The 9881-nt window shown below is 35.4% G+C and overlaps 1 pseudogene across 1 annotated transcript; it reads right to left on the reverse strand.

Annotated features, from left to right (window-relative positions):
- Positions 1-730: 730 nt before the first annotated feature.
- Positions 731-9577, reverse strand: LOC119569167 (annotated as a pseudogene). The gene is made up of 5 exons (XR_005228217.1): positions 9479-9577; positions 5451-5575; positions 5223-5341; positions 4964-5085; positions 731-803 (listed from the first exon to the last, which is right to left on the reverse strand). The product of XR_005228217.1 is annotated as an uncharacterized LOC119569167 (transcript).
- Between the last annotated feature and the right edge of the window lie 304 nt (positions 9578-9881).

Raw genomic sequence — 9881 nt, forward strand, 5'->3', positions numbered from 1 at the left:
ATACATACATACATACATACATACATTATGTATGTATGTGTGTGTGTGTTCTGGATTTATTATTTCCACTTTCTATACATTTTGTGACTGTTCTTGGTTTTAGAATTCTGGATAGAAAATAATATTGTTTGTTTTAATAATTTTAGCACTTTTATTTGATATGATTATAATAATAATGTACCTAATAATTAATGGGTTAGTCTTTGAACTGAAAAAAAAATAGAATAACTGAATTACTCTTCTATATAAGCACACATATATTTTTTTTTTACTTTTCTATTTTTGTAACATGAACATGAAATGATAATGAGTGAAACCTAATTCTAATTCTTTTTTTGTTTACATAAAAAATTTATACATAACAATGAAGAATACAAGTGTGATATGAAAATGAAAAAACTCAACACCATCTATTTCAGAACTAAAATATACATAATATAGTCAGCATGATGGGCTTTTGAAGGCAGCAAGCAGGTAGACCTTTGGTATGAAAAGATCTAACTATACCCAAGAAATTCTTAACCTGAATTCAACTTCAAGATGTTCCACTTCTCTCAAAAAAAAATATTTTAGTTAAGTTGAATGATAAGAATCATATCAGTGTTGAATTGTCCTATCTCAATCTTGAATTCCAAATTGGTAGGCAATTGTTCAACATCTTGCCTTTCCAAAGTTTTCTTGTTGATGATCATCCACAATCCATAATATCATTCGTTTTTGCCTTCTTCACCTTTCTTCTTCAATTAACTTCTGAAAACCTTCTGGGATTTTCCTTCATCTATTTCTTTTGCCCACTGACGATACTGAAATAAAAAAATAATAAAAAATGTATAAACATACCAACCCTTACCAATCCTAACTTGTTTTCCTCTAAATGAGGCGGGCAAACATAATCATTCAATCTAGTCTTCAGGGGAAATGGGGTTTACAAAGAAAATTATTCAGACATAAATGAAGGTATTACAGGTCATCTCCATCAATACCAAAAGAAGTTAAGAGCAATCAAAGTTATAAAAGAACATAAATTCAATAAAAATATGTGTAAGCTCAATGCACATAGGTATGTTTGTCAACATGGTCTATAATTGGTTAGTTTTTTTGGCTTTCTATTTTCTCTACTGATCTAAGTTTATGATTAAAACCTCTACATACACACACAGGAAAGCGTATGAGAAATAAAGAGGACTGTAACAGAAAGACTTTTTCTTTCTTTCTTTCTTTGTCTTGTCTTGTCTTCAGTATTTGCATTTTCAACAAAATATGACAATAGCTTTATGTTTGAATCTTATGTCCAGATGCAGTAATTGTGGAAGCTAGGAGCTGATGGCTAGTATTGCATCTTGTCATGATCTACTTTATAAATATTTTGAAATATCTGGTACACTCAGACTTACCTGGATAATTTAATTTCTCTCTATCTGTTATTTTCAATTACAGTAATGCTGAAACATTCTATGCTACTACTTCAGGCAGATTTCAGACCTAAATGAAATAAAATATAACTATGCCTTTCAGAGAGAAAGAAGATGAGGGGTAGGTGGAACATGAGTAGGAGGAGGAGGAGTCGGCAATTATTTAGAATGTAGAAGGAATGGGAGAAGAGAGCTGGAGGGTGGATGAAAGAGAGGGTCATAGGTCATGTCTAGGAAGTTTTGAATATCTTTGAGACTTTCTGGAGGGGTCTGGGTGGAGAAAGTTTTCTTACAAGGACTAGAAGAGGAGACAGATGTTGGAGGAGTAGGTATAGCAGAGAATTGGTAGAAGATGAGGTGGAACAAGTAGATTTTCCCGGGGTGACAGGTATATTGAGAAGGGGGAGGGTAGGCACAAGGGAAGTGCTAAGAGTGGAGTATCTCGATTTAGTATAGCAAAGAATTTTAAATTTGGAAGAGAGAGAGAAGAGATACTTAAATATTTTGGGAAAAAGGGAGAGGACGGGAGTGAAGAACAGCGTTGGAATAGGTAACAAGAGAAAAACCTTGCCAACAAGCTTCCCCTTTTGGGAAGTGAGGCCTAGTTTGAATCTGAGAACTGTTACCTCATACTCAAACTTGTAGGCAAAGGGAACTCCTAAAAAACATATTTATGAGTCATAACAACTGGCACACTTGTGTGATTGTACAGAGCAATTGAAACGTTTATGAATAGGTTAGGCACATAGAAGGCAGCGGAACTGTGGTGTGATAGTGCTTGGCAGGGTGGCCAAAACCCCAATGTTTCAGACATTGATGGGAAATGGGTCAGTATGATCAGACAGGGCATGACTCTGCCAATATAAAATTTCATGGGGGAAGTCATGTCTAACATAAAGTATTCTTGGCAATATTGGTGTAAGGCTTCTGGCAACCTCTGGGAGGTATAGTGTAACACTGTACTAGCACTAAAACATAGTCAGTGAGGCAGACAAGCAGGTCATTTCACAGTCCAACCAATCAGCCAGGGAGATAAAAAAAAAAAAAAAAGCTCCAGTACAAATATTAACCCAATATCACCAAGAAAAAACTAGGAAAATTTTCCGTGCATGGCAACCGGACATACAGTAAAATAAGTGTATGGAGTGGTTACCTTGATGAAAAATAATAACACTTTTTATCTATGGCAAAAGTGTGCAAATCGAAAATAAGGGAGATATAGGACAGACAAGAGAGAAGATCGCCCCTTCATTTTCTAAGTCCCTCCATGCTTACCCCGCAAGAATCAAAACAAATGTGAAGCGTAACTCATTATTGCAATCTACAAGTAGTCCTTGTATTGCTACGCGCTTGTGAGAACGAATATTTTGTAATTATCAGTGTCCGTTTCTCCAATTCATGTATTTAATGTGTTCTTTACTTTTATTATACTTCATTTACGTGTTTTGGTAAGTATTTATGCTATTCTGTGGCGCGTTTTGCCACCAGGAGATTTGACAGGCCAACAATGCCATTACATCGAGAAGCGCCGGTGAAAAATGTTTCATTTCCAGTGCTGCATCGATTCCGGGTCATTTTTAAAGCCCTTTTGTGGATATACAGGACAAATAGATTTGGTCTCTATCACTTTTTTTTTTGAACCCCTCAAATGAAAAAAAAAGTGATTCGAAACCAAGCAATTGTGACCATAGACGGAAGTGAAGAAACGTTCAGTGTTTCACGATATAAAGGTAAGTGAATATATATATATATATATATATATATATATATATATATATATATATATATATATATATATAGGGAATAAATAGATCGTGGTGTATAAATCCCACAGGGTTAAGGTTAGGTTGGTTTATTGGTTAGGACGCAGTGTACAATTACCATGGGGGATGTGGAATCCGTAGATTTTTGCCGAACAGTGGGTTTGGTTCCCTTAGAGTTTTTTTGAGTTGGTGCATTGGCTTTGAAAGCTGGCGGCAACATCCGTAGAGTTTTACTGTCTGATTTTAAGCGTTTTTTGTGCTTTTTTTTTTTACACACTTCTGTTCTCTTTTCCTCTTATTTCAGCCTGTTTACCCACAATTTCCCTGATCTGCTTCATGCTCTCTCCTGCTTTCGGGACTTAACAAATCACATCAAGATTGTCGCTGGAGAATGCAATAGAAATGATCATCAGATTCGTTCTCATCACATAAAAACAAATCTGATGATATAAATATTGTCAGGGAAGACCCGGTTGTCATTTTCGGAAAATTAACCAAAGGCTATGTCCATTTTAGAATTTTTTTGTAAAATTTCTCTGCACATAGATGTTTCTGCTTGTGCTTTGCCACAAAGGAGTCAGTTAGTCGACCTTGTGACCTTACCAATTTCACCTTTCCTAGAATTTGCGGGAAAAACAATTCTTTAACTAATGCTGTGAATATCAATGGTGTTATTTTTATCATAGTCATGATAATTGCTGTAATGCTATTGCCATTAGTAACTGCAGTATAAGATAACATAAAATATTTTCAAAAATCAATGAAAATGGAAAACAGGTGAGACAGGTAGTACTCATAATTGGCTCATTGGTGACTTAGTACAAGTGGAGCCATCTACATGTAAGAACAATTAATAAAATAAATTCACAATGGGCATGGCATGTACGAACATGCCATGCCCGTCAGTTTTGGGTTAAGAAAGGAGTGAGGCTGGGCAGGAATGGGTTTGCCAGTAAGGTCACTCAGAGTAGATAAAACACAAGCCTGACTCAGATGTATCTATTACAAGCCATGAACAATCAAACACCTGCCAAGGGAAACTATGCCAATTTGTTTTTGGAGGTATTGATGTCAGAGCAAGGAACTGTAGGGTGAATCAAAAAGAATCAATCCCATTTGGCTGGGCTAAAGTGTACTCAAAAGGTGGGAGTAACAGAAGAATGAGGGCAAGAGAAAAAGGAGACAAAGACAAAACCGATGGAGAGTAGTAATAAGGGAGGAGGGACAGAAAATGAAGTAGACTGTAAATGAGATATTGGGAGAGATGAAGGGATGTGTTCTGGGTGGATGATTTGGAGTGGATCAAGTTGACAGTAAACATCAAGGAAAGGGTAGGAGTAGCAGTGGTCGAGGCAATGATCAGAAGAAAGGCAGGGAACCAAGTAGTCATATTCAGATAGGCTAGTTAATAAAAAGGCAAAAGTGTACAAAATAATCATTATTGAAATATGTGGGAAGAGAAATAGTCCTATGAGGGAAAGGGCTAGACACTTAACTTAAAGGAAAACCCTTAAGACTGACACAAAGCGAGCCTCTCTGCCTTTCAAGCATGGCTCTTACACCTTATGATGTTGATATAAGAAGGGATTGAAGAAGAGAAGGAAAGGGGGAGAAGGAAAGACCATGCAAAATTGGTTGAGGTGAGGACTAAAGCCCAAGGTAGGGGGTCATCCCCAACATTAGGCTTCAGTCTCCATCTCCTATGCAACCTCCCCCCCCCCCCACAAACAGCAGACATGGGGCTAGGGGAGTCAATAGATATGAGATAGTATCTGGCAGCTAACATACCTGATCTAATTCTCTGTGAAGTGCAAACACAGCCTTCTCACGATTTGCAACAAGTTCTTCTAAATATTGGTATCGCAGCTTTTTACGTGCACGGCATTCTCTAGCACTCTGCCGACTCCGTTCTGCATAAAATTATTAATATTATGTATCATGCAAATGCAAGAAATAACATTCTCTAAATGACTGGACAGACCAGAGCATCATTTGAGAACATGATATTAAAGTTATGTTCAAATTCAGTAACAGGTGACTGTAATACCTAGTTTGGCCTTCATATCAGACTTGGCTTTGCGTCCAGGTTTCCTTCCTCTCTTGGTGCCTTCCCGCTTGCTGCCCTGAAAGATAAAAAAAAACAATGCAGAAAACCAAAAGGACAATTACAGCATAGTATATAAATATCTTTCGTACAAGTAATGCAGAGATGATAATGAATTCCAGATTTTACACACTATATCTTTGATGATGATAGACTCTTTTGGTTTATTACATTTCCTGAGTGTAATTTCTGACTATGCTGGGTAATGTATATAAAGTTATATCTCTAGATTTCCAGTGATACTCGGGGCCTGGTATATAGGATTGGTTGGTTGGAATGCAGAGAAGGAATGCAGCCTAAGGACTTCCCTTATAAAGAAAAAAAAATGAAAAAAATTATATATATATATATATATATATATATATATATTATATATATATATATATATATATATATATATATATATATATATATATATATATATATATATATATATATATATATATATATATATTGTCCTGGGTAAGACAATAAACTGCACCCTGGGGTTCCCTTGAACAAGGATAGCACCCTATTAGCTCCCTATACCAGGGTTGCGGTGAAAACTGTCAGCAGCAGGGCAGTGGATATCTGGTGAAAACACCTTCAGTTCTACTGATTACTGGTTTCACCAAATAATATTTCTGGCGTATTACAGTGTAACTGTTTTAAAGCGGCAGAGATAGTTCCTCCTAGTTAGTTGGAGACTGCGAGTTGAGAAGGAGCCTGGGGGATTCCACTCAACTTTTCTTTTCTCCTGACAAACCTCTACACCAATGATTAAATACAGAAATGATAATTCATACCACATCGCCCGTCGCGTGGGTTATCAAGGGGCGCGTTATTCAGTGGGCAACCAGGCTGACAATGTTAAATATGCATCTGGAAGACAAAGAAGATAAAGAAAACATGTCCAATTAAGAAACACATTAAAAATTGGAACATGGAACGTAAGGAAAATGAAAGAGATGGGTAAATTACATACTGTCTGTAACGAAATGGATAGATACAACATTCAAATACTAGGAATAAGTGAGACCAATTGGAAAAGTAATGGAAGTTTCAAAACTAAAGAAAACAAGACAGTTCTTTTTTCTGGAAAAGAAGAAGGAAATTATAGTCACAGAGTTGCTATGATTCTCACGAAAAAAAACTGCAAATGCACTAATTGGGTACAGCCCAATAAATGATCGCATTTTAAAAGTCAGAATACAAGCAAAACCTCATAACATTAGTATTATACAATGCTATGCACCAACCAACATTGCAAGTGATGAAGAAATGGAAAATTTTTATAACACTCTCCAAGATACTTTAGACACAATCTCTAACAGAGATGCCAAAGTAGGAAAAAATGATCTAAAAAATGACACCTGTGGAAAATTCGGCCTTGGAGATATAAATGAAAGAGGTAAAGATTTTATTGAATTCTGTAGTACAAATAATCTAGTTATAGCAAATACATTGTTCCAACAACACCCAAGACACTTGTACACGTGGTTTTCACCAGACAAAAGAACAAACAACTAAATTGACTACATTGTGCTGAACCAAAAATTGAAAAGTTGCATAAAAAATGCCGACAAGACCTGGTGCCGACTGCAACAGTGACCACCAACTACTAACTATCGACATTAAAATAAGACTCAAAAAGATGGAGCGTCCAACACCACCTCTAAAGCTCAACTACAAAACTCTTGATAACAATTACAAAATTACAGTGTCAAACAAATTTGAAATACTCAATCAATGTGAAGATGATAAAACACCAAATGAGTTGTGGGAAGAAGGAAAAGAACTCTTGCTGAGTGCTGCTTAAGAAACTATCGCCAAAGAGAAAAAGACAAATTCCCCCTGGACATCTGAAAAAACACTAAGTGAAATTGAAACAAGAAGATGCCAAAAATCAAAGGGTATCAATAATCCAGTTGAAAAGTAATTTACAAAAAAAAATACAAAAATTCAAAGATTATTGCGACAAGATTAGGAAAAATATTTAAATGAACATTGCCAGAGAATTGAAAACTGTTCTATCAATAAGACAACTAAAGAACTCTACCAAGGAGTACGAAACATCACACGAAAATTTAAACCTACAATGGACACTATCAAAACTGAAGATGGACTTGTTTTATGTGATGGAAAAGAAGTCAAAGATAGATGGAATCAATATTGTTCCAACCTATACAAAAAGAATAAAGATCTAACAACAACATTAATTAGACTCAATGACAGCGAAGATGAACCACAGCCACTGCTAGACGAAGTTATAAAAGCCATAAAAGAATTAAAGAATAACAAGAGCCCGGGAATAGATGAAATAACAGCAGAACTAATCATGATGCTGGTGAAAGTGTTGAATACTTCTTCTACAAACTTTGTACAAAAATATGGAACAAAAGAAGATGGCCAGAAGACTGGGTAAAATCAGTCTTTACTAACATACCTAAAAAAGGTGACACACTCCATTGCAACAATAACAGGACAATTACATTAATAAGTCACAGCAGCAAAATTTTGTTGAAAATTATTGCTGAAAGAATGAAGTTGAAGTTGAGAGAAGAAATTGCAGATCAACAAGCAGGTTTTCGCCCTGGAAAAGTTACGAGAAACCAGATTCTAAATCTAAAATTAATCATAGAGAAAAACAGAGAACATCAAAAAGACCTATACCTGTGTTTCATCGATTACTTGAAAGCTTTTGATACTGTTGATCACGATATCCTCTGGAACAACATGAACGATATGAAATTTCCAAAACACATCATCCAACTAATAAAAGCCATGTATGACCAACAACAAGCAACTGTAAGAACCACATATGGGTTAATAGAATGGTTCGAAGTCAAACAAGGAGTGCGACAGAGTTGCATTCTGTCTCCGCACCTCTTTAACATATATTCTAAAACAATTATGAGAGGTGCTCTAGAGAATTTTGAAGGAACTGTAGATGTTGGAGGATACAAAATATCAAATCTAAGGTATGCCAATGATATAGTTTTGATTGCCAGCAGTATCACTGAACTACAACAACTACTAGATAAAGTTAGAGAAGCAAGCGAAAAGGCTGGCTTGTTTCTTAATGCCAAGAAAACTAAGATCATGAAGATTCAAAGATAACCGGCAATGAACAATGATGAACAATGATGATCAATGGAATGATTGTGGAAAATGTGAAAGAGTTCACATATCTTGGAGCTGTTTTAACTAATACATATGATGATTCACCGGAGATAAAAGAATAATTACCATTGCCAAAAATGCCATAATTGCTCTCAATAACATCTGGAAAGACCGAAGCATTACCTTACGGACAAAGCTGAGGTTATTGAACTCATTAGTTTTCCCAATTGCATCATATGGTTCTGAGTGTTGGGTGCTGAAGTAGATAGACAAGAAAAAGATCAATAGTTTTGAAATGTGGTGTTACAGACGAGTACTGCATATTAGCTGGACAGAGAAGCGAATGATGAAGTGCTGAGAAAAATAAATTGTAAAGACCGGCTGTTGGACATCTTGAACAGGAGGAAATTAAAGTTTATTTGTCATGTGATGAGATGTAAAAGTATTGAGAAAGACTTGCTGACAGGGATGGTGATAGGAAACAGAGGAAGAGGCAAACCGAAGACAAGACTGAGCGACAATATCAAAGATATTTGCGGGCTGTCGATGGTACAAGTGGAAAGAAAAGCGTAAGATCGAGTTGAGTGGCGAAGGATGGTGGAGAGGTCCACGGCTGCTCAAACATAAGCATACCGTTATTGATGATGATGATATATATTATATATATATATATATATATATATATATATATATATATATATATATATATAATTGGTTTTATTATTCTAAAAAATCAACAAAGTGTGTGAGAAACCAGAAAATAAAGAGGCAGTGTACCCTTACCCATTTCAAGGTGAAGTCTCCTCCCTCTGAATAGCTTGATAAATTGGTAACAGTAATATACAAAGAAAACTTAATGAACAAAAAAATGTAGGTAAGGTCACAGATTAATATCTATGTAATTATTGTAATATGGTCTACATTACAAACTACAAATTTTAGTCAAAATTATTCTTAGTCAATAAAAATGAGAAAAAATAAAATAAGTTTTCATTGACAGCTAAAATCTTCTTTTTTTTATTGCAATTTATCCTTCATTTAAACTCATTTATATTTTTGCCATGTAATTTAACTTTTATGTTGAGGGGCCAGCAAACCTGTGCAATGGGCCTTCCCCCAAGTCCTAAATCTGGTCCTGGAGATACTACATTTAAACTTGAGTTACGGTGCATTATCTTGTCACTCTTATGTAAAACCTAGTCAATTAAGCTTAACTCATATTTGAAAGGTGAATCTAAGGAAAAGATACAAATTTAAATAGAAAGACATTTTTAAAGTGTGTGTGTGTGTGTGTGTGTGTGTGTGTGTGTGTGTGTGTGTGTGTGTGTGTGTGTGTGTGTGTGTGTGTGTGTGTGTGTGTGTGTGTGTACACATTTAAATCATCATCCTTTAACTTATACAATGAACTGTATAGATCATCATTACTGCTAAATAAACCTAACTCATTCTTATATGAATTGTCCTTTGACTTCAAATTATGTTCACATGTCATTATGTTAT

Source organism: Penaeus monodon, unplaced genomic scaffold (assembly GCF_015228065.2).
Source record: "Penaeus monodon isolate SGIC_2016 unplaced genomic scaffold, NSTDA_Pmon_1 PmonScaffold_13042, whole genome shotgun sequence".
In the NCBI taxonomy this organism is placed as follows: Eukaryota; Metazoa; Arthropoda; class Malacostraca; order Decapoda; family Penaeidae; genus Penaeus; species Penaeus monodon.